The 25,633-nt window shown below is 44.1% G+C and overlaps 1 long non-coding RNA gene across 1 annotated transcript in view; it reads right to left on the reverse strand.

The window, feature by feature from the left end:
• Positions 1–788: 788 nt before the first annotated feature.
• LOC139704792 (uncharacterized) overlaps positions 789–25,633 on the reverse strand; it is a 32,663-nt gene continuing 7,818 nt past the window's right edge. Inside the window, exons 2-3 of the long non-coding RNA XR_011706812.1 lie at positions 21,152–21,213; positions 789–1,285 (exon numbers count right to left, since the gene is read on the reverse strand). This is a non-coding gene — a long non-coding RNA (uncharacterized lncRNA). The remainder of the gene's footprint in view (positions 1,286–21,151; positions 21,214–25,633) is intronic.

The following is a 25,633-nucleotide window of genomic DNA, read 5'->3' on the forward strand; positions in this document are numbered from 1 at the left end:
CCTTGATCCACTCTGAGTTGATTTTTGTGCATGGTGAGAGATAGGGGTTTGTTTTATTTTTGCTGCATATGGATTTTTGGTTCTCCTAGAACCATTCGTTGAAGAGGCTATTTTTTCTCCACTGTATGTTTTTGGCAACTTTGTCTAGTACAAGATAACTGTATTAATGTGGGTTTGTCTCTGTGTCCTCTATTCTGTAACATTGGTAGACCATGTCTATTTTGGTGCCAATACCATGCCATTTTTTGTTACTATAGCTTTGTAGTATAATTTAAGGTTGGGTATTATGATGCCTCCTGTTTTACTCTTCTTGCTAAGGATTGCTTTGGCTATTCTGGGTCTCTTATTTTTCCAAATGAATTTCATGATTGCTTTTTCTATTTCTATATGGAATGATGCTGAGATTTTAAATGGGATTGCAATGAATCTGTATAGCATTTTGGTATTATGGCCATTTTTGATGATATTAATTTTGCCTATCCAAGAGCATGGGAGATCTTTCCATCTTCTAAGGCTTTCTTCAATTTCTTTCTCTAGTGTTCTGTAGTTTTCATTGTAGAGGTCTTTCACATCTTTTGTTAAATTGATTCCCAAGTTTTTTTTTTTTTTTTTTTGTTTTTTTTTTGAGGATATTTTGAATGGGGCAGTTTTCCTAATTTCTCTTTCAGAGGATTCATCACTGATGTATAGGAAAACAGGGATGATGTTAGAATGAGATGGACATCATGACCCTAGATATGTGTAAGACTGCCCATGAAAGAAAGAACAAGGCTTGTCATTGGAGCAAATGCCCGTTTATTGAGGAACAGCTCTGCATATTTATAGAGACAGGGATTGTTTGACAGTTGGCATGGGGTGCTTTTTGATTGGAGGGTAAGGATCAGGTGAGCCAGCAGGGCTAGTCTGATTGGTGGGTAGGATCAGGTGAGCCACCAGGGCCCTGACTGGTGGGTAAGGATCATGTGAGCCAGCAGAGCTCACCATTGGACGGTTCTTCTTGGGGGATGGGGAAGTTAGTCTTCAGAGATGGGGCAACTCCCAACATTCCCTCCTCTTTGTTATTAAATGAGAATGGGCATTGACTCATTCTGGCTGCTTCCTGCTGAAATGGGGCAGTGTGGGAGAAAGAGGAGGGAAGTAAGGAGCCCCCACAGGAGGGCAGAGAAGACTGGTATCAACAGAGGTTCCTTGCCACCACAGATCCATGATGACGTCAGTCCATTCGGCATAGGTCTTGACTGGAGGTATCATCAGTAGCCAGGAGTTGGTAATTCCTGAGGAGAAGCTGGTTAAAAGCTTGATTAGAAATTTTACCCACCTGAGTCTGAATGAACTTTATGATAGGGGGAAGGAACAGGCACAGGGAGTTTTTATAACCCAAATCTAATGGGGTCTCTGGGTCTGCAAGCTGCCTTGTTGGCCCAAGGGGGGTTAAGTGTTCAACCCTGAGGTTGAGTGTTCAGCCTTGAGTGAGGGCTTGGGCATTTGGGCTTGAAGCAAACAGGTGATATAGAACCAGACAGAGGGTTTGAGAGGCCAGGTCACTCTGTAGCTAACTTTGTTTGGCATGCCCTGCAGGCCCTGCAGACCAGCCTGTCCTGCACCTAACACACTCAATTCCACTCTTCATTCCTAGTCCAATCTAGCTCCCTCCCCTCTCTATTAAGCCTGCTCTTCAAACTTTCTCCTACCTGGGTGTACCAGCTACCATATTTCCCTTTGAGAGCAGTCAGATCTCTCCAGGTTTTATGTGAAACACCTCAAGTTTAAATACTGATACTTGGAATTCTTACAAAACTGGGAGGCCCTCTGGAGCCCTGTGTAAACTTGAAGGTGGACACACTAAGTGCATGCTATCACATTTGGCATAGCTGCTCCAGCTAACCACTGGTCTGAGCAGCGAATTTCAGTGGTACTTACGTACACTCCAGCTGCCGTCAGAAGATGGTAACTTCTTCCCCTGGGAACTTAAAACTGAACCCAGACATGCACACACATACACATAGGAAAAGCAGAAACTCTATCAAAGCCTGTAACTAGCTGATGACACCAAAGCTTCTCACTCTTCTATTGGCAAACGGGCAGGACCCAAAGAAGCACCTTGGTTTTTCAGAAGCAGGGCATGTGGATCACCATAACAGGGCAACCTACACACAGGATGGAGAAGTTGAGGAAAGGAAGGATTTAGAGAGCACTTCAGACAGGGGAAGACAGAGTGACAATAGAGCAGGTGGGCTGGACCAGAGCACACCCAACGCCTCACCCAAGGAGAGCTCAAGTTGCCTCCCAGGACAGTCATGGACTCACTGAAGGTAACTTGGGCAGGGGTAGATGTAAGCAACAGGAAGAAACAACTTCACCAGGAACCCAGGCATGGGAACACTGTTGGAGGGTGGTGATGGGAACACCAGCTTGTGCACATGCCCAAACTGTATGTGCCAACTATGTGCAGGGTCCTGCACACCAGTTACATCTCAATGAAACTGTGAGGGTAAACAAAACACACATGTTTCTCCTTAGGCCCAGAAGGCAACTGGTAAAGTGCTCCCTTATGATCACACTTATTCAGGGGTCACCATGCTCTGGACACCTAAGTGGTTTGTCAGAAGGTCAACACACAATGGTCCCATTACTGGCCAGATCCAAGCAAGTAGGGGGTCTGTAAGGAAGAGAAGAGGGTCTGGCTGAAGGAGGCCCTTAGGGTCAATTGCCTTGAATAAAGGGCAAAGAGAGGACCCAAGAGGGGCCAGAAATGAGGGGGGAGCATTGACAACAGTACTTAATGACAGGTGACGATCGTTGGCTCTTCTGATGAAGGAGTAGGAGTGCCGGGCTTATGCCTGGAAATATGAATCCATGGGGTAAGTTGGTTATTAGGTAGTTTAAATTTGGCTGCCAAGGGAGTGCACATAATCACCTGAGCAGGACCCTCCCAGTTTGGTTTTAGAGGGGGCTTTTCCCCCTGTGGGCAATAGTAAATAAGTTGACCAGGTGTTAAGGAGGTAGAGTTTTGAGAGAGACTGGGGTCAGGAAGGAGCCAGGCTTGATAGCGCCAGAGTTCAGAGCATAGATAGAAGAGGAGGGGCAGGACATAGGTTTCAGAGATGGGTAGGGGTTCTGTAGGCAGTCCGGGAGGAACCAGGGGACGGCCATACATGACTTCAAAAGGTCAGAGATTAGAAGGCTTTTTTGGCAGGGCCCAAATATGCAATAAAGCCAAGGGGAGCACCTTTTACCCAGTCCAGGCTTAATTCCATGGTGAGCTTAGTGAGGGTCTCTTTAAGGGACTGATTGGTTCTTTCAACCTTTCTGGAAGCCTGGGGGGCGGTAAGGGCAATGGAAATGCCAAGGGAGTGATAGCACATAAGCCAGTCCCTGAGTTATCTGCGAGGTGAATTCTGGGCCATTATCTGATTGGAAAGAAGTGGGCATCCCAAAACAAGGGATTATATGAGTAAGCAATAGATCAACTACTGTTTATTGGAAGTGTGAAAGGCTTCAACCAATCCTGAAAAAGTACCTACCAATACAAGAAGATATTTTATGTTTTTTACTTGGGGCATGTTGGTGAAATCAATCTGCCAGTCTGCAGCTGTGGTATGACTGCGGGCCTAATGAGAATGGAAAGGTTTAGGTTTTAATGGAGTATTGGTATTGGTTTTCTGGCAGATCTGACAAGCGGAAGTGATCTGTTATAGGAGGGTCTTATCGCATGGGAAAGGGTGAAAAAGGAGTGAAGGAAAGTAGTGAGACTCTGGACTAGAATGGAATAAAGAGTGAAGAAACTGGAAGAGTTGTTGGGGATCTTTGGGCCGATTTCTGGTGGTTACGAAGAGTAGAGGAGAGGAGGTAAAGCTCTGTAGGGTGGCTGATGGAGCTTGATCAGCCTTGGAATTCCCCATAGTAGTAAGGGAGGAGTCAGTTTGGTGGGCCTTGCAATGGATTATTCCCAGTTAGGAAGGCAGCCTGGAGGCTTGTAGTAGGCCAGAAATAAGTGTGGAATTAATTAATGACTGCCATCCCTCTGGTGGTCAATAGCCCCCTTTCTTTCCAAACAGCTGCGTGGGAGATCAGGATATGGAAGATGTATTATATAGGGAGAGGGTTTTTCCCTCCGCTAGCTTGAATGCCCTTGTGGCAGCTATGAGTTCAGCTTGTTGGTTGGTGGTATTGGGTGGGAGAGGTTTTGCCTCTATAATGGATGAGAGGGAAATGACAGCATACCCCACCACTTTAATCCCTTTGTATATAAAGGAGCTACCATCTGAGAACAAGACTAGGTCCGAAGAGGGCAGGGGTCCCTCAGAAATGGTGGTAGGGCAGGGTAAAATCGTCTCTAATACCTCCAGGCATTTGTGGACGGGATCTTGTGAGTGAGAAGATGAGAGGAGGGTGGCAGGGTTTAATGGAGAGCAGGGCTGAAAAGAGATGGAGGGATTTTCAAGGAGAAACAAGGAGGGATAGAACTCTGGAAGGAGGAAGTGACTATAGCCCCCTTGTAAGTGAGAAAATCCTTTAATGGTGAGGAGATGAGATGGTTATCAGGGAGCCAAAGGAAAGCTTGTGTGCTTCTTTCTGGAGATCATAGGCTTCTGCTAGGGCTCTGAAGCATGGGGACCAACCCCTGATGGTAGGGTCAAACTGTTTGGATAGGTAGGGCACTAGTGCAAATGTGGGCCCATATTCCTGACGCTGAATGCCAGACTTTGTCCCTGTTTTTATATAGAGGGTGAAGGGTCGGGAGAGGTCAGAGAGATGCAGGGTGGGTGCCCAGAGGAGGGCCTTTTAAAGGGCTTCCCTACCGCTGAGAGTAGGGGTTCATCCTGGGGGCCCTTGGCCAGATTCCAGGCCCTGAAGTACCCAGCGAAACCCAAGAGGGAGAGTCATCTTTGGTCTTTGGTGTAGGTATAGACACAATAAGCTGTTTTCTGTCTACTGTAATGGCCTTTTTCCCTTGAGAGATAGAGAACCCTAGATACATGCTATTTGGGCCTTTTGTGGAGAGGCCTGATATCCCTTTAAGGCCAAGAAATTAAGTAGGAAAACTCTGTCATCTGTTGAGCGCCCTTTGGACAGCTAGAAGAATTTGTTTGCAAGAGGTGCAGAGAGCAGGATTGGATCAGAGCAAGAAGAAAGCCTGGAAGAGATCCCTTAGAATGGAGGGATCCAGGGACCCAAAAAGGGGACATCTGCTTTGGTTGTCTAAGGGATAAGTGGGCCAGGCCTGGGTGCTATATTTGATCCAAGAGGCACTGTAGGGGAGAGTCGACCGGCAGAGAGGACACATTACCCATGTAAGGAGGAGGGAAGAGGACACAGAGAAGGAGGAAACTGATTTATTGGCAAAAGGGGCATCCCTGCTAGAGCCAAAAATCAGGAGTGCCTAAGTGGCAGGTTCGAGATGCAGAGATTGGTCATCATCGAATCCTGACAGTGAAGCTCTCTTCCTGGACGGAGCCGGAGCCATGGGAGACCTTGGCCAAGGCTTTTTGGGACCCCTACTGGAGAGGCTGGATAGTCCCAGGGCCGGAAAGAGGGGAGAGGAAGGGGAGGGTAAGTGTCTCTCTAGCGGCCAAGTCTTAAGGTGAGAGGACTAGGACTTTCGAATCTGCCCAAGGAAGGAGTCCCTGGGGGCCACCATAGCCTTAAAGGCTGTGGTGGGGTGCTTTCCTCCCCGCAGGTGGGCAAAGAGATTTTCTGGACAATAGTCAACATATTGCAAGAGGGTGGATTCGGGGCACTGGGCGTGAAAACATTGGAGGTTGGAGGCCAAGGTTTGTCCAAAGAGGTGTGGACTATTTAGAAATCCCTGAGGAAGGACAGTCCAGGTTAAAGGCAAAAAGATATCCTTTAAATCTGTGACCGAGAAGTGGTGGCAGTGTGGAGGATCTGAGACAGCAGAGTGTATGGGTTGGGAACCAAAGGATGTATGTTGTAGGCCCAGAAGAACTTTATGGGCCTAATGGAAGTGTTGGTGAGTCGTAGGTAGGGCCCATTGTTTTTTTTTTTTTTTTTTTTTTTTTTACTGCTAGTATGGGAGTAAGGGGAATGAGCAGGATGGAGGTACCCCTTGCTAAGAAGGTCCTGAATAATCAGGAAATGGTGGAGAGGGTGTGGCATACAATTGGGTCAACTAGGTTAGTATGGTGTTTCATGTCAGCCTCACAAGTGGAGCAGAATGGCCAGTTTTCTGCCAAAAGGGCCAGAAAAGACGAACAGGCTGATTCTGGGGCCTTACTGATGCCAGGAGCCCATATGTTGAATGTTGTATTGAATTTAGAGAGAATATCTCAGCCGAGCAAAGGAACTTGACATTGGGTCATAACTAGAAATGTCTGAGAGGTTGGGAAGTTGTCTATGGATCAAAGTAATAGAGGAGTCTTTCTTGGATAGATGGTCTTTCCTCCTACCCTGACAATAGGAGAGGTGGACGGCACTGTTTGCCCCCAGAATTCTGTCAGGACTGAGAAGGTAGCTCTGGTGTCAAGGAGAAAGTCAACCTTGCACCTATCCACCTGAATCCGCACCCTGGGTTTTTGTCTATTGATCGTTACAGCCAGGGACAAGGACCCAAGGCACCTTCAATTGCCATGCCCAGAAGGTCGGAGGGTTCCCTGGCCATAGGCCTCCTACGAGATCTAGGACAGTCAGAGCCCCAATAACCTTGTTGTTGACATTTAGGGCATGGGGTATGCGGAGTGTGTAGTGCGGGACATGCCCTGGCCCAATGTCCCTCCTTTCCACACTTGAAGCAGGCGCCCAGGGGGGGTTTCGGTGATGGGCGGCGACCCAAGGAAGCACCCTGCAGGACCTGGGCAAGCATCTGAAATTTCTCAGTCTGGGGGGGTAGCAGGGCCTTGTTTGAGCTTTTTTAGTTTGGCCCAGATGTCAGAGTAGTTCTGCGAGAGGAAATATGTCATAAGGACATGACGGCCATCTGGGGTTTTGGGAGTTTGATCTGGGGCAGCAAGTGGCCCCAGAGGGTGATTGGGATTAACTCGGTGAGTTTCATCTGCATGGGCTCTGGCAAGTTCCCAGACTCTGGTACGTTCCTCAAGAAGGAGAGTATTAGCCAATAACATATAAGTGAGGCTATAAGCCTGGAGAGCCCTTTTGAAACTCTCTTTTGTGGTGAATCAGCCCAAACTTTGCTCGAGTTGCATGGGGTCATTCATAGAGAACAGGACATGTACCTGAATAATGTCCTCAGGTCCAGCAACCTCTCTTAAAGGGGCCATGATTTGTGGGACTAGGGGCGGGACCTAGTTTGGGGGAAACTAAAGATGTTGGCCGAGTCAGGGGGAGCATCTGAGGGGGTGGATGGAGCCAATGGGAGAGGTCTGTACGGAGGGGGTTCATCTGTCGGATAGGTAGGGGTGAGAATGAAGAAGAGAAAAAGCCTCAACATAGGGGATCTCCTTCCACTTTTTCAAGTGCTCACAGGAGTTAAACAGATCTCTGAGAATTGTGGGATCTAGGGAACCTCCTGGGGGCCATTGATTTTGATTGTCTAATTGATAGTAAGGCCAATCTTGTGTGCAGAATTTAATAAGGGGCAGTCTGCAGGGAGGGAAGAAGAGGCCCCCATAGGTCAGGAGAGGGATAAGGGTGGTTGATAGAGGGGGGGAATGCCTGTTCTTCCACCCCTCAGTACCTCCCATTCATGAACCGGGTTCCAGAGAGTCCACTGTGACCATGAAGGTCGTGGTGGGGTGCGTCCTCTCCTCCAGATTGGGCATCAGAGGTTTGCTGGATGATCACGGTCAAAGCCCCTGCGTAGCCCATCTGAAGTTGGATACCCGATAGGGGAACTCACCTACTGAAGATCTGGTGTTGTAAACAGCACTTGAAAGAGTGGACCAGGACAGCAAGCCTTGAGAGAGGGGGCCCTCGAGCAGCGAGGCATTCCCCCTCCCAGGTTTCAGCACCAATGAAAGAACCACCAAGGCTTGCCATTGGAGCAAATGCTGTTTATTGAGGAACAGCTCTGCATATTTGTAGAGCCAGGGGTGGTTTGACAGTTGGCATGGGGTGATTTTTGATTGGAGGGTAAGGATCAGGTGAGCCAGAAGGCCTAGTCTGATTGGTGGGTAGGATCAGGTGAGCCAGCAGGGCTCTGATTGGTGGGTAAAGATCCTGTGAGCCAGCAGGGCTCTGATTGGTGGGTAAGGATCATGTGAACCAGCAGGGCTCTGATTGGTGGGTAAGGATCATGTGAGCCAGCAGGGCTCTGATTGGTTGGTAAGGATCATGTGAGCCAGCAGGGCTCTGATTGGTTGGTAAGGATCATGTGAGCCAGCAGGGCTCACCATTGGATGGCTCTTCTTGGGGGATGGGGAAGTTAGTTTTTGGAGCCGGGATGACTCCCAACAGCATATATTGTGTGACACTATGTACAACCAGAGAATTGAAAAGTTGTGCTGCAATTGTGTACAATGAATCAATATGAATTTGATTTGTGGTATTGATTTTATTTCCTGATACTTTGCTGAATTCATTAATTAATTCTAGAAGTTTTCTGGTGGAGTTGTTTGAATGCTGTAAGTATAAAATCATGTTGTCAGCAAATCATGATAGTTTGAGTTCTTCTTTTCCTATTTGTATCCCTTTAATTTCTTTTATCTGTCTAATTGCTTTGTCTAGAGTTTCAATGACTATGTTGAATAGAAGTGGTAAAAGAGGGCATCCCTATCTTGTTCCAGATTTTAGAAGGAATGCTTCCAGTTTTTCACCATTTGGAATAATGTTGGCCTTGAGTTTAGCATAGATTGCTTTTACAATGTTGAGGTATGTTCCTAGTTTTTCTAGTATTTTGAACATGAAAGGGTGCTGTGTTTTGTCAAATGCTTTCTCCATTTTAATTCATATAATCAAATGATTCTTCTCTTTAAGTCTATTGATATGATGAATTATATTTATTGATTTATGTATGTTGAACCAACCTTGCATCCCTGGAATGAACCCCACTTGATCATGGTGCACTATTTTTAAAATACGTTTTTGTATGTGATTTGCCAGAATTTTATTGAGAATTTTTGCATCACTATTCATCAGGGATATTTGTGTGTGAAATTTTCTTTCCTTGAGGTATCTCTGCCTGGTTTTAGTATCAGGATGATACTAGCTTTGTAGAATGAGTTTGGAAGGGTTCCTTCCTTTTCTGTTTCATGGAATAATTTGAGGAGTATTGGTATTGATTCTTTCTTGTAGGTCTTATAGAACTCAGCTGTGAATCCCTCTGGTCCTGGTCCTTTTTCTTGGTTGGTAGGTTTTTGATGGCGTCTTCTATTTCCTTACTTGAAATTGATCGGCTTAAATTGTGTATGTCCTCTTGCCTCAGTTTGGGTTAATCAAATGCCTCTAGAAATGTGTTGGTGTCTTCAAGGTTTTTTATTTTATTGGAGTATCAATTTTCAAAATAGTATTTGTTTGTCTTCTGTACTTCAGTAGCGTCTGTTGTGATAGTTCCTCTTTCATCACAAATTTTAGTAATTTGAGTTTTCTCCTTCCTTCTTTTTGTTAGAGTGGCTATGGGTTTGTCAATTTATTTATTTTTTTCAAAGAACCAGCTTTTTGTTTTGTCAATTTTTTGAATTGTTTCTTTGGTTTCAATTTCATTGCTTTCCACCTGATTTTAATTATCTCTTTCATCTACTACTTTTGGTGTTGGTTTGTTCTTCCTTTTATAGGGCTTTGAGCTGTAATGGCAGGTCATTTATTTGTTGACTTTTTCTTTTCTTTTCTTTTTTTTTTTTTTTATTGAATGAACTCCATGCAATGGACTTTCCTCTTCACGCTGCCTTCATAGTGTCCCAGAGATTTTGATAAGTTGTATCGGAGTTCTCATTTACCTCTAAGAATTTTTTTTTAATTTCCTCCCTGAAGTCTCCTGTTATCCTTGTGTCATTCAATAGCATATTGTTTAGTCTCCAGATGTTAAAGTAGATTCGCTTTTTAATTTTATCATTGATTTCTAATTTCATTCCATTTTAGTCAATTAGAATGCAAGGTAGTATCTTTTTTTTTTTTTTTTTTTTTTTTTTTTTTTTTTTTTTTTTTTTTTTTGTATTTGCCAAGACTTACTCTTTGGCATAACATATGGTCTATTTTGGAGAAGAAACCATGTTCTTCTGAGAAGAAAGTATATTCACTTGTTGATGGATGGCATATTCTATATATGTCTGTTAAGTCCAACTTATGATTATATTATTGAGTTCTGTAGTTTCTTTGTTTAGTTTTATTTTGGAAAATCTATTGATCGAGTGATTAAAGACACCCAGTATTATTGTGTTGTGGTATATTTGGTTCTTATATTTGAGAAGGGTTTGTTTGACATACACAGATGCCCCCATTGTTTGAGACTTAGATAGTTATGATTCTTATGTCTTGTTCATGCATGAATCCCTTAAGCAGTATGAAATGTCCTTTGTTATCCTTTTTCACTAGCTTTGGTTTAAAGTCCACTTTATCTGACAGGAGGGTGGAAACCCCTGCTTGTTCATACAGTCCATGTGAGTGGTACGTTTTTCCCACCCTTTCACCTTCAATCTGGAGATGTCTTTTCCTATAAGGTGATTCTCTTGAAGGCAACATATTGTTGGGTCTTTTTTTTTTTTTTAAATCCAAACTGTTAGTCTAGGTCTTTTAATTGATGAGTTTAGGCCATTCATATTCAGGGTTATTATTGAAATAAGATTTGTATTCCTGGACATTTTGGTTTATTTTGGGTTTTTAACTTAACTTGGTTTCTCTTTTGGTTAGTTTTTCCTTTAGTATAGTTCCTCCCTTTGCTGATTTTCTTTTTTTTTTAATTTATTTTTTAAATACCTTTTGTAGTTGTAGATGGACAGATGCCTTTATTTTATTTGTTTATTTTTATGTGATGCTGAGGATTGAACCCAGTGCCTCACACATGCTAGGCAAGTGCTCTGCCACTGAGCTACAGCCCCAACCCCTCTTTGCTGATTTTCATTGTTGGTTTTCACTTCCTCCTCCTGGAATATTTTGCTCAGGATGCTCTGTAGTGTGGCCTTTCTCACTGCAAATTCTTTTAACTTTCGTTTATCATGAAAGGTTTTTATTTTGTCTTCAAACTGAAGATTAATTTTGCTGGACATAGTATTCTTGGTTGGCATATATCTTCTTTTAGACCGTGATATATGTTGTTGCATGGTCTCCTGGCTTTGAGGTCTGGGTTGAAAATTCTGCTGAGATACAAATTTTATTTATTGTAGGTCTCCTCCCTACATATGATCTGATTCTTCTCTCTTGTAGCCTTGAAGATTCTATACTTATTCTGTATGCTAGGCATTTTCATTATAATGTGCCTTGGTGTAGATCTGTTGTAATTTTGTATATCTGGTGTCCTGTAAGCCTCTTGTATTTGATTTTTCAATTCATTCTTTATGTTTGAGAAATTTTCTGATATTATCTCATTGAAGAGATTGTGCATTCCTCTGGTCTGAAACTTGGTGCCTTCCCCTGTCCCAATAACTCTTAGATTTGGTCTTTTGATGCTGTCCTATAATTCTTGGATATTCTCCTCATAGTTTCTTATCATCTTCACTGTGTGGTCAATTTTATTTTCCAAGTTGTATACTTTGTCTTCATCATCTGACATTCTATCTTCCAAGTGATCTGGTCTGTTGATGATGCTTGCTATCAAGTTTTTTATTTGGTTTATTGTTTCCTTCCTTTCAAGGATTTCTGATATATTTTTTTCAGAATCTCTATCTCTTTCTTGAAGTAATCTTTTGCTACCTGTATTTGTCCCCTTATATCTTTGTTGGAGTGATTAATTTTTGCCTGTATTTGCTCATTTAGGTCATTCTTAATCACAGCTCAATTTAATTATGAACTTTCTCAACTCCTTCTCTGACATTTCATCAACTGTGGTGTCCTGGGTTCTGTTCTTGCAGGATCCTGGTTTGTTTGGGGCACTTTCCTCCCTTTTTTTTTCATGTTGTCTTCCTTTCTTGCAGTGTGGATCTGAGATATTACAGTTTCTACCCTACAATCTTGCATTATCTGTGAGGATTATCTATACCTCACCTTGGAGTTGGGCTTACAGACCCTGCCGGTATCCCAGATGGATGCTACTGCAAGTATAGGTGGTGGCAGCCATAGTGGAGGTAACTAGAGGTATCAGTGGGAGTGTCTCAGAATGAATGTGACATCTTTTAGAGATGAAACTGAAAGAGTGGGCTTTGCACTGGCTTTGGAATTCTATTCCAAGATGCAGCCATTTCTATGCCCTGTCCGCTGTCCCATGGTGGAGGCTACTGCATACAGAGAACTATGGCAATGGCTCAGTGTCCCAAGAAGGAAGTGGGTCAGACCTGGGCTCCCAGGAGGGGGAGGGGTGGTGGACATAGGCCTCCTCTGGGCCTGGGCTCCTGCACAGGTCAGCGGGTGGTCCTGAACTGGGGCCTGAGCTCTGTGTGGGTCTCTGTTTTGTTGTTTTGTTTTTCATTTTAATTCAGAATCTGGAAACCCCCAGCTCCACATGGCGCTTCCCAGTGTGTGCAGCACTCTCCCACAGTCCTCATGACACTTGGCCTAGACAGCGAGTGAGAGGGTAAGAATGGCCCACAGAAGGGCAAACCCAAGCTCAGAGAAGCCTGCTGTGTCCATGTGTAGCCCACAGTGAGTGGAGGTGACACTTTGCTGGCACCTTTCTAGCCCCTGTGGAAGACACAGAACCCACAATCTGAGCTTTGCAACCATCAAGGGCACCAGAGAACTCAAAGCTGGGCCATGGACCTGCCAGGGCCTTTCCCCACCAGGGCTTCCTGCAGGGGCTCTGGCTACTCTGGAAGAGCTCACTAGGGTGTCACATCCTACCTCAATCCCTCGAGGGCATGTCCCCCATGATCTAAGGACACAAGGCCACACCTCCTAAAGGTCCACTTGCCTCCAGTAAGGCCACTCTGGGGCCCAGGCCCAGAAGACTTGTGACACTTAGGGAAGCCCAGGCCCTCTACAGGCCAGGTAGCTGCCCTTCTCAGCTTCTGGAAGCAGGACTTTTGCCTGAGTACTTTCGCTAGGTACAAACTGTCCCTGGACTTAGTAACCCCACCCTGTATTTTCTCATGATTTTCTGGAGAAGGCAGTCACCTGGGGGAGGTCATATAAGTTACAGCTGAGCCACCATAATGGGGCCTGGCCTACCACAGCAGAAAGGCAGGGGATGGTTTTGCTGGTGTGGCAGTCTGAGGCTCTGTCCTCACTGTGAGTCCTGGTTGCCTGCTCTGGGGCCTCTGACCCAGGGAAGAGGTGTCCCTCTGCTCACCTAGAACCCTCTGCTCACCTAGGCCAGGCTGCCTGCCTCTGAGGACCTCTGGCTCCACATTTCCTCTGTTGCCTGCTAAGGCCAGGGTCTGCTTCTAACAAGGGAAGAGGAGGATCTAAAGGGGTTCACCAAACCCCTTTAGAGCTTTCCTTACCCCAATGTTTCTGCATGGTCGGGGGGACATTCTAACAGTGTAAGTGACCAACAGTTGACAGTGCTGTCTTCTCTCCTTATCTACTTGGACAGCATCCCTGGGTCTGCCACTGAGCAGAATCTGGGTCTGCTTACCTGCAGGAACTCAGATGCTTGCTTTTTGCAAATTAGCACTTATTGTACTATTGCACACTTTCCTTTTCCTCTATGTTCACAGTAGTGGGAAATACACACACATACTAGTCCACACACACATACTAGTCCACACACACATACTTACACGTGTGATTTTGTCACTTGGTTATGCATAATTATATAAATTCATGTAACCACAAATACACACAGATATGAATCTACTTATGTAAGCATACTGTTAGGGTGCACAGAAATGGAGATACTTATTGGGAAAAGGAGCTAAGGTGCCAAGGGACAGGATGTCAGGGCAATTTTTATTTTATATTCTTTTGAACATTTTGAAGTTTGACCTGTGAATAAACTACAGACACACATACACATCATACACATATGCGCTCACACATATTCAGTCTCACAGTATCATTTAATTTTTTTTAAAGAAAGAGAGTGAGAGAGAGAGAGAGAGAGAGAGGATTTTTTAATATTTATTTTCCAGTTCTCAGCGGACATAACATCTTTTTGTGTATGTGGTGCTGAGGATCGAACCCAGGCCACACGCATGTCAGGCGAGCGCGCTACCGCTTGAGCCACATCCCCAGCCCCATTTAAGTTAATTTTAAGTACAAAGAGTAGCTTAGAAACGTTTCCAGAGGGGCCTATGTAAATCCTTTCACCTGCAGAATACTATCTCATTTAATGCATACACTAGAGTTGAAGCTACCATTTATTCCATATCTTCACAGGCACCATTATTGTTTTTATTACTAAATATGTTTCATAGACCTGGTATCAACTCCTTGAATATATCTTAAAATAAAAAAGTATACATTTATATCATCCATATAAGTGTGTAGTTTCTTATGCATGAATAATATAATTCCTGGCCAATGCTGTCATGCATTTCAAATATCAAATCTGTGTTTATGGACCTGTCTGGGGATGAGCTGTACTAACAGTGACATAGGCACACCAGCTGAAGTATCGTCATTACCTAATGTAATCCCAGGCCTATCTGAAAACTGAAAACGCTTTTTCAATTAAAGAGTTATCAGTAGGCCTTGGGCTTTACTGGGATGAAAGTGCTAACCTGTGAATTCCTCTTAAACTCCTGCTGAGAGCCTGTGGACAGAAGGGATTAAACCAACAGGGCACAGGGTACACATGCCCAGTGACCCAGAAGGCAATGGACACAGGCACACAACACCCAGGGGCCTCCACCTGCTCCCTCTTGGGGTGCAGACAAGAGGACTGGCCTTAGAGTCTAGGACCAGTCCCAGAGACCTGGTGCAGGGCTTGTGTTGCTGTCCCCGGCTTTTGCACTCCAGGTGAGTCTGCTGTTTCTGGATTCTCTTCCTCACTTCTGACGGCAGTATCATAATGCTCTGCTAAGAATGTTCCTCTCCCTCATCCAGTACCTGCCAATTTTGCATTGCCATCCCCCACAGCCCCATGGTGAGCATGGAGGCCTCTGGAATCGCTGCATCCTGCCCCTGTGAGTGGCCAGGACAGAGGTGTGCACACACCATGCTCAGGGAGGCTCAGCGGGAGCCTCTGTTGGCACTGAGAAAGGCTAGAAGACATAAGGATGGGTAGAAAGGGGTTGGGGGACAACACACAAGTGGCCATGATTGAAAGTTCAGGGTTAAACGCCACTGCCACATACCCTGAACACAAACACACTAGAGATCAATTATGAGACCTGGGAGCAGATCCGTAAATAGCCTCTCTCCTGACCTGGGCCCAAAAAATGTTCCTGCTCAACAAACAGATGCTTCTGTGATTTATATTTTTTAGGATCTGATTGCTTTGTTTCTCCTCATGGTCTCCATCAAACCCTCAGGGTTCCAAAAATGTACAGTTCACATTCACTGAGCAGAATGATGAAGAAGCCCCAAGATGGGGAAGCTAGCTGAGACATTTCATCAAAAGCAAAGAAGAAAATAAACCCCTAACAAGTAACTATCAACATGTCAAGTAACCAGCACAGGAGAATGAGAAATACCCTCTCCCATCTTGTGCTGTGGATCAACATATGTAAACACCGAGCAAAGCCCGCACCCACATCACACCTTATTTTTTCCTAATTAATTAATTAATTAATTATGTGCCCCTTATTTTTTCCTAATTAACCAGATCTGTGTCTCACTTTGACCCATCTTTACATTACCTTCTGTGAGGAAGCAAAAGACTCTCATGTGGTAATTTGAGGTCTTCCTCCTCCTGGGGACTTCCTCTGCACCCTCTAGCCCTGTGACAGAACTGCAGGGGAGACAGAGGAATAAGGATTTGAAGATGATGTCCTCCTGACCTGGAAGATCCAGGAAGCTTCCATGAGCCAAGAAGTGGGTGGCCTCTAGCACCCAGAAACAGTGAGATGATTTTCCCTTTAGTTTTTAAGAATACTCACCTTCAGAAGGGTAGGATGATCAACTGCTGTGGTTGTAGCCACTGGGCTTGTGCTCATTTGTGATGGCATCAATAGGAACAGATGCAGTTCCCTCACCTTCCTTTCTGGGCCACTGACTCCTCCCTTAGGACCCACTCCTGCCTGCTGCACACCATCCTTCCTACAACAGAGCTTCGATCATGTCGCACCCTGGCCAAGGGCCACCCAATGCCTAGGGAAGAAGATTGAACCTGCTGGGTTGGCATTCTTAATCATGACTGTCCACTCACCTTCCCAGTCCTGTTCTCTCCTGCCTCCCTCACAGGCTGTCTCTCCGAGAAGCCAGAGCACATCCATGCTTTGAGCCCACGTCTCAGGAAGGTTTTCTCACTGTTCTCTCTGTTGACAGTCTATCATATCTCACTGCATCTCCAAATGCAAATTAAGGGGATAAACCAACAATTATGTCTCATCTGCAATGTTCTAAACATGGTGGTTTCATATATTTGATCTGATTTAATGAGCAAGCAAAAGAGACCACGATTTTCTATCACACTTCAATTGTGATTAAGCAAGTCTGGAGTTCAGATTCAAAAAGAATGATCTTTATGGAGGGAAAAAAAAAAAAAAAAGCCTGAATGTCATTCAGCCAACACATAGGTCGAACATGCATGTACATGTGTGTGTGTATGTGCTGGGAAGTGGACATTAACAAGAGTAGACATACTGTCGTCACTATTGGTGGGTACATTCCACATCCACTTTTATCTCAGGCAGTGCTTTGGTTTGGATCTGGAATTTCCCCTGAAGGCCCATGTATTATATGGTCCACAGTCAGTGGATCAGTGTGCATGCTAAAAAATGAAGGTCATTATCTTAAAATCATTTCAATGCGACTATAAACTATCATGAAGCAAAAGGAGGCAAGAAATATTTTGAAGTAACATTGCTTTCTTTTCAGATGAAAAAAGATGGCATACATTTCCAATTCATTTCAAGTTAAAGTAGCATGGATTTGGAGTTCTAATTATGTGATCTGTGCAGAATTATGAGGCATAAATTCAAAGAAGTATTTTGATGTTTTTTCTCATTTCCTTTTTATTTTCTATTTTTCTCCTGCTCTCAGACTGAAATCTGAGTTGTCAAGGGAAAGACATGAAACTGCTTGAAGTCTAAATATCTCCAGGTATTGTTCTTCAGTGTCTATCATTGCTAAATGTGGAAGCCCCCCACGGCAACAATTTGGGGGGCTGATCTAAAACACACCAGTATAATTTCAAATACAAAGCTGCCTGCTGCCAGGCCAGACACCAGGCTTAGAGGAAGGGAGAGAGCCAGGTGACAGTGATAGCTTTTGTTGTCATTGTTTTTTTTTTTTTTTTTTCATTAATTTTTTTACTTTTTGTTTGGAAAATATTTTGGATTAATGAAAATATTTGAAAACAAATGTCATTCAAAATCTAACTCTACATCTTTGCCAGGGTTCCCCTGTTGATAATATTTTGCTCAGTTTGACTCATTCTTCCTCTGCCTCCTCCCTCCCTCCTGCTCCTTCCCTCCTCCTTCACCAGTTTAGCGTGATAATAGCATCCTGTGAAGGCCAGTTTGTTTCCTTTGCTTCAGCCTGGTTCAGGGGTTGTTTACTCTCATCTTATTTCTATTGATTTAATTAAACTTTTGAATGGATATATATGTATGCATGTATATATATGAATTTAATTTTTAAAATATGTACAACATTACTTATTCTTTATTATCCCCCCTCCTTATTGATAATCATCTTGTTTTCTGATTTGTCCTTATTTGTGAAGGTTGATTTTATGTGTCATATTGACTGGGCTAGGGGATGCCCAGATATATGATAAAACACGATTCTGTGTGTCTCTGTGAAGGTATTTTCAGAAGAGATTTGCATTTGATTCAGCAGATGGAGCAAAGGTATCTGCCCTCATCAGCACGAGTTAGAATCATCCAAACCACTGATGGTCCAAATAGGATACGAGATGGGAGAAGAGCGAGTTACTTTCTTCCCTTGAAATGGGCCATCTCTTCAATGTCCTCCTGTTCTTGACTCTTCAGATGCAGACAGGGCTTAGACCAGCTGATGTACCACCACCCAACCCTCTGTGCTCCTCAGGGCTCTGGCCTCACAGTAAATGACATCACTGGTTTTCCTGGCTCTTCAGCCTGCAGATGTATCTCATGAGGCTTCTCACACCCCAAGATCCTAAGAGCCAATGACCCTAAAAGTCTCCTCTTAAATATCTATGCTATTCATTTGTATAATAGCCCATTGATTCCATTGCTCTGGAGAACTCTGCCTCACGCATTCTCGTGATTGCTTTGGTAAATAAACACAGATATGTGCATATTCTACTATTTTCTCTTTTTTCTTACACCAGAGATAGTACATTCTCTGTCCTCTTTTTATTCATTGATTTTTACTGTGCTGAATTTATGCTCAACCTAACCTGTGCCTTTCTAATCTTGTTAGGTGTAGGTGATTCAGTGGCCTCACCTACCTTCCCATTGTTATGCAACCTGCAGCAACACCACCTCCAGAACCCTCTGTGTTGCCCAAACTTGAGACTGTACTCATTAATACACTGCTCACCACAGGCCCCTGCCCACCCCTGGAAGCCACCCTCTACTTCCTGTCTCCCTGAATTGACTATTGTGGGGCCTCCTGTAAGAAGCATTATATAATACTAATACTAAAACTATTTATTATTATTATTATTATTATTATTATTATTATTATTATTATTATTATCATCATCATCATCATCATCATCATTATAATGCCTGCCCTTTTGAGTCTGGCTCATTTCAATCAATTAACACAATATCCTCCAGCCACATCCAGGATAAAAACACTGATCAGAATGTCATTCATTTTCAAAACTGAATGATTTATATTCCCTTTTGCCCTTTGCTTCCCCCTCCCCCATTTTGTCTGCCCCTCCGGCCCTCAGAGTTCTGGTCCCTTGCGTCCCCCTTTGTTTTGATACCCAGCATGAGGAACCCCCTCCCAGACTTTTTATTCTAGTATCTTCTGGCTATTCTTCTGCTTATTGAGCTATACAAATTTTAAAATCAACTTGCGTGGCTCCAAGAAAACATTCCTTAAGATTTTCACTGGGATCACATTAAAGCTGTACATGAAGTCAGAGATAATTGAGCTGTTGATAATGTTGACGTGTGTCACCTCGACTGAGGGGGGACCAACACATTCAAGCTTATTTTTATCAGGAGACGTGTTTATGCTTTCCTGCATATTGGCTGCAAACTCCTCTGCTCCTGCTTATCCATAAATGTTTATTTCTTTTTTCTATTATAACTGAGGTACATGGATTAACTTCATCTTCTATCTGGTTATTATTTGTGCATATATACACTATTGATTTTGTATGTTAATGTTTTGTTTTCCTGTCCTGTGGAAATCTTTTGGGTTAATTTTATCATTGATTCTGTAGCTACCTAATCAGGTCTTCTCTGTTTTATTTCTTCCTAACTTTGATGACCATAATCTCTAATTATCTGATGAGTACCTCAAGATCACTTACATTATGGTGGAAATGGTTGACCTTCTTGCCTTGCTCATAGTTTCACTGGGATCCTTCAAGGGTCCTCACATTATGTCAACTGTTGGCTTTAACACTCACATCCAAATACCCCACTTTTATTTTCTCAGTGTTTGTCATTAGGGTTGCATGTTGAATTGCCATTTCAGTATCTATGGACATAAATGCTCTTTCTGTTTCCTTTTCTTCCTGCCCTGTCAGCCCAACAGCCGATGGCTGGCTTGCCAGGGATGGATGGAAGGGATGTGAACAGAGAGGGTCTGTGAGGCTCTTATGCAGGTGGCTTCTCAAGCTGGTGTCATGTTCTGGTCTTGTGGAGGTAGACTCCATTTCCTGTGGGGACTTCCTTATCCTTTCCAAGGGCTCCTGCTGGACTCCTTGGTGAGACATCCTCTGGTCCACTCACAGCCGGCTGCTGTTGCCTTCTCTCCCCTCCCTCCTCTCCCCTACTTCCATTTATCCTCCATCCACCCAGGACAGATACTCATTTCCCACAGCTTTCCCAAAGAGGTCCCTGAAAGTTCTCAAAGATGTTTAGGCTGCACTTTCGTCCTGCATGGGTAGGTTATCATGCGTTATTTTCCTCAAAACCACCCCAGGCAATTTCTGTTGTTGTGGCTTAATTATTGATATTACCCTCTTCACTCTCCCAAGTCCCTGTTGGGCTACATGGCATGACTGTCCCAGGCCTGGAACGCAGGTACACATGTCCTTCTAACCGGAGCACCAGGTCCCTCCTCACAGAGCAGCCCCCAGACCCTCTGCCACCAGGCAGGTTACAAAGCCCCCTGCACATTTCTAGAGAAGAAATCATACCATAGTCCATGACATCTCCAAGTTTCAAGTTGTCCATGTGGCCCATCAGTCAGTAAATAAAGAAAGCAGCAGCCCCCAATCTCCCCACCTTAGGAGTGGCAGCTGTCATGAAAGATTCTTCTTTTCTCCCATAACTTCTACCCTGTCGTATAAACAAATCCAAGATGGCCTCTGGACAGTGGCCTCCAGGTTGTTTACTTCTTTATAACAGTCTGGGACCTGTTAGCTTGAAAGCGTGCCAGAGCCACACTCAAACTTTTACACATCTCATTGTTATTAGCACAGCCTCAATAAGCATATTTTTAGCCATCAAAAGCCTGCCTGCCTGGCGTGCTCTGCAAAGTGGTATCCAACATCTGCCAGGCACAGATAAGACAAATCCTGTAGCAATAAAGACCCCCAAGTGGCTCCTATGCTTTTGAGCTCTCTGACCTGGAGACCCCCACCATGCAGTTGGGCCACAGAAGCTAGATGCGTGAGCATCATTTCCACCAGGAGTCCTCTGGCTCTCATCCCTTCTGGGTGGTGGCCCCCACACCTTTGGACTGTCTCATGCTATGAGGGGCTTCCTCTGCCTGTCAATGTGTCAGTGTGTCATATTAACAAGGTGTGAGTGCTAGCATCCCTGGGTGGTCAGATCTTGGTCCCTGATAGCCCACCCAATCCTGAGACTCTCCTAATCTTCCCACCTACTCCCTCCTCCGGCCTGCTTTGAATGGCAAAGAGACTGAGTTGGTGAATAAGTTTTTAGAGGCTCCTTTGAAAATCTGCATTCTGGTCTCTTACCTTGCTTGGGCGATGGTGATGCTTTGCTGAGAACATCCTGCTCCACGCATGCAGAGCATCTCCTACAGACAGAAATGCAAAATCAGAGGGGCACTTATTTTCTGGCATTAGGATTTAATCTGCTTGCAAGGTGTTATCCTGTGATCTCATTTAATCCTCACAACAAGGAAACCTATTAACATGAACTGAGATCAGGAAGGCTGAGGAGTGAAAGGGAAAGGGGTGAATCCTAACCACAGGCTGGTGAGGCTGGGGATTCTCCTCCACTGCTCATCAACCAATGAGGATTTGATGGCGATATGTAAAGGAAAAAGGTTGGAAGCACAAATGTCTGCTTACAGCTTTCCCCTGGGTTGCTTCTTAGTGACTCTCATCCTGGATGGGGCGTAGTTATTAAAGGGCAAGTCCTATGTATGCAGCAAATCCCTGCGTGCTGTGTACTGGAGACTTTATTTTCAGAGCTCTTGGGTGGCAGTTCTCCTGAGTGGTTTTCCCTGTGTTCTGAAATCAGAAACCCTGCATCAACATGCCAGTGTGGGAAACATGGCAGAAGAAATGGAGAGAAGAAATCTCTGTTCTTGTCCCCACGGGCTCTTCTGCCTATGGCCAAGCTCAGCTGTCATAGAGTTTCATTCTGACAGTGCCGACTCAGGTAACCTGGTATGTTTGAGGCAAAGGAAGAAGCTCACAAGGCTGAAGGTAGACAGCAAAGGGAAGTTGGAGACACCAGGTAGGAGGAAAAGAATCAGGTACTGCCCAGAGGTCTGCTAAGGTGTGGCAAGGCCTTTGAGTTTTATTCCAATCCAAAGGGGAAGACTCTGATAGGTGTTCAGCAAGGAGAGACAATACTTGATTTATGCCTTAAGATGACCACACTCTCAATGGAGAGTGGATTACGGGACATGAATACAAGTCAGCAGACTGGGGCCTTGAAGACCTTGGAGATTGTGTAGAGACGGGGCCTCCATCGGGTCACATTGTTTCTTTCTGAGCTCTGCTTCCCATTTCCCTTCCTAGGGCGTCGACAGCAGGAGGCTACTGTGATGACTGAGGTTTAAACACTCATATCCCAAGAAGATTGATGGTGTCGTCAGCACCTTAGCATTGAAGAGCAGGACTCCAGGAAGAAAGAACAGAAAGATGCACAAATCAGTCCCCAGTGTGGCCAAGCAGACTACATGAGCGACTATAAAAGACATACTCTGAGGCTAATGCCTGGAGCTGTGAACATGTCCCCAGTCAGCACACCTGCAATAGAGTCTCTAAGATTTCTGTCTAAATCAGGGGCAATCTCTGAAATGGACAAAAAGACTCAGAATAAGGTGTTGGTTTAGCAGTGGCTGCACACCTGCCACATCATTGTCACACCCACAAATGCAACATAGGCACACAGGGATGTAAAAAGAAATAGCAAAACTCAGCCCTGTAAGATCTCAGTACCAACCCCAACCCCCAGAGATACCTGTCTGTGCTCAAAGGCTCTGAAGGGAATGGTGTTTCCATTCTGAGCTGGGTTAGCCAGTGAATCCCACAGAGCCGGTGCTTCTGCCTACCTGCTGGATGCTTCTGTAGCAGAGTCTTTTAGGACTGACTCAGCCCGAGGCCAGCAGCCTGGGTCGATTTGCTAATCTTCGAACCTCTCCTGTACAGCATGTTCTCATTTCATTCATTTGTGCAACAGCATCAGGGAATTGTTCCACTTTGACCTTGAGCCCCTGGGATGTGAACACTACATATCCCATTCATCATATGCTATTTCTATGTTCCTAGCACTGTGAGTTACAGTCTTAATGTCTTCCTGCTGGTGTTTTTTTAGGTGTGATGGTCACCTGTTAAATAGCTTGAGAGCTACCAACAGAGCTCTGTCATTCTAAAGAGTGCTCAGGTGCCTTGTGCCTGGGCTTTAAGATTATCGGACCCCCAGACCCTCACACTATGTGTGGACATATTTGTCCCTGCCCAGGCAGTGCTCAGCTGGGACTTGCTGGAAAATCTGAAGTTGGAAATGGATGTTTAGAACAAAGAGCTGAACAGTCTCTTCAATTCAGCCTATGCACATATCCACTGGAGACCATTTGAGTTTCTAAATTAAGAAAATGTAGCAATCTGATTGCCTGGAAGCCTTGGATCAGAAGAATTCCTAGAGGATCCCAAAGGAAACAGTGTTATTATGGTGATGCTCAGAGACTTAAACAGGAAATTCCCCCTGAGCAAAGCTCACATTATTGGAGGCCTGGGGATATATCTGATAATAAAGTAAGAATTTGAAATTCGATTTAGAAAAAAGTATATCTAGATACATTAACATAGGGTTTCGGCTTTGTGTTGTGACTGCATGAATAGGTAAGGTTTTCTTTCTAGATGCTTGCTAGCATCCCTTGGTAATAAAAATTGTCTAATTTTATACAATTTCAATGGTTTCCATGTGCTGTTCTTATATTCTGTTATGATTTAGTAGCATTTCATTCTTTTTCAGAGGACTGAAATAACTAAATTTCCAAAGTCCAACTAAGAATTTCCCATTTTTTAAAAAAATCCATTTCTTGATTATAAATTTTCAGAAGAACCTTCAGCTATGGAAGGGTTTTTCCAACTCCTTTTAATTCTATCCTCCACCTGCCAATCCTCCCCCCAACACACACACACACACACACACACACACACACACACATATGAACACACACCTTTTTCCACCCTAAATGCCTGAGCTGGGAAGGGCTTCCTAATGTTAAACTCCTTCTAATGCAAAGACTCATGAGTCCAGAATGGCACTCTTCACACCTGCCCTCACCTTATGAGGACAACCTAGGGACCGTTGGTACTGCAGCTTTATTTCACCTCTGTTGATGCCTAAGATCACAGAAATCCCTGTTACTAAGCCTCATTTTATGGGTCAAATTGTGTCCCCCAAAGACCTAACCTCTGTACTTGTGAGCATCACTCCAGCAGATGGAGTGACTCAGGAGCCAAGGGTTCCTGGGGCTACCAGAAGTGGAAAGAGGCCAGGAAGGACCTCCCTAGAGCTTTCAAGAGGGAACATGGCTCTACCAACACTTTAAGTTTGCACACTAGACTCAGAACTTCTGTTGTTCCACTTTGACCCTAAGCTCTTGTGGTACTTTGTTAAATTGTTAAAACAGCTCTAGGAAACTAATACAGACACAACACTGGAAAGATGTAGAGAAGCAACTAATGCATGTATTGCTCAGAGCCTGAAGCGGGCTTCTCATTGCCCCAATGACAGGGTCTGTCTCTGTGCTGCGCATGCTCCGATAAGAATCCCCAGGTGTGTTCAATCAGGGAGATGGAAGTCGGGCCTTTAAGATAAGTTAAGGCAATCTGTCTTTCAGGGATTTGTACAAGGTTAGAAAAAGATTAATAGATACAGAAATATTTATCAAACAATAAAAGCTATATCAATGCCCGTATAGGACTTTTGCAATCAAATCAAACTAATTGTGATTTTCATCGACTGACAATTGTAGCATGTGCAAAGGGAATTCAGTCAACATACAGCCTACCTACAACTTGTCCTGACACCAAGGACAATCTCAAGAGCCCTGGCTCAATCCATCAATGCACATGAATTCCCATCCCGAAGGGGCTGTGGAAGCCAGTGATGCCCTGAGTCCGCTTGGGATGCACAGTCGAAAATGTGCTAATAACTAGAAACTTGGTTATTTGCTTATTTATAACTTTATTTTTAATAAAACAAAGTTGTTATAAAGAAAGTAAATTGTATATTTCTCTGTGCTCCAGAATACAGAGTTTAACTTATTTTTTCACAGTTGTTTTACCACAGTGTAACAGAAGGCCCTCCTGTGCCTGTGACCCAATAGGTACTTTCTAAGCATTTCCTCCATGAATTAATTCAGCTTCATTATCTTTTAAGTTAATTGAAATAATAAAGTATAAACTATTTCTTTGTTTACCAAAATGCTTGCCATTTGGAATTCTTTTTTATTCCTTAGATCTATATTTCCACCTAGTATTAGTATTTTCTTCCATCAAACGATTTTTTTTCTTTTTTCGGGGGTGGTGGTGGTGTGTGAAGGGAGTGCAATTATATCCCAGCCCCTTCTATTTTTCATTTTGAGACAGGATCTTACTAAGTTGCACCATCTGACCTGGAGCTTGAGATCCTCCTGTCTCAGCTTCCAGAGAGGCTGGGATCCTAGGTCTGCTCCACCACATCCATCTGTGTGTGTGCATATTTTAAATGCAGAGAAAAAAAAAAGGGACATTTTTCAGACTGAAAAATGTTCAGAGAATTATAAGAAGACTTCACTTCAAAAAATGAAAAATCAGTTGGGCTCCATGGCACAGGCCTATGATCCAGCTACCCAGGAGGATGAGGCAGGAAGATTCATGTTCCTAGTCAGCCTGGGCAACTAAGCAAAGCCCTATCTCAAAAACTAAAAAGGGCTGGGTATGTAGCTTCGTGATAAAGCACCATTGGGTTCAATCTCCAGCACCTCAAAA

The sequence above is a fragment of the Marmota flaviventris genome, chromosome 1, assembly GCF_047511675.1.
Source record: "Marmota flaviventris isolate mMarFla1 chromosome 1, mMarFla1.hap1, whole genome shotgun sequence".
NCBI lineage: Eukaryota > Metazoa > Chordata > Mammalia > Rodentia > Sciuridae > Marmota > Marmota flaviventris.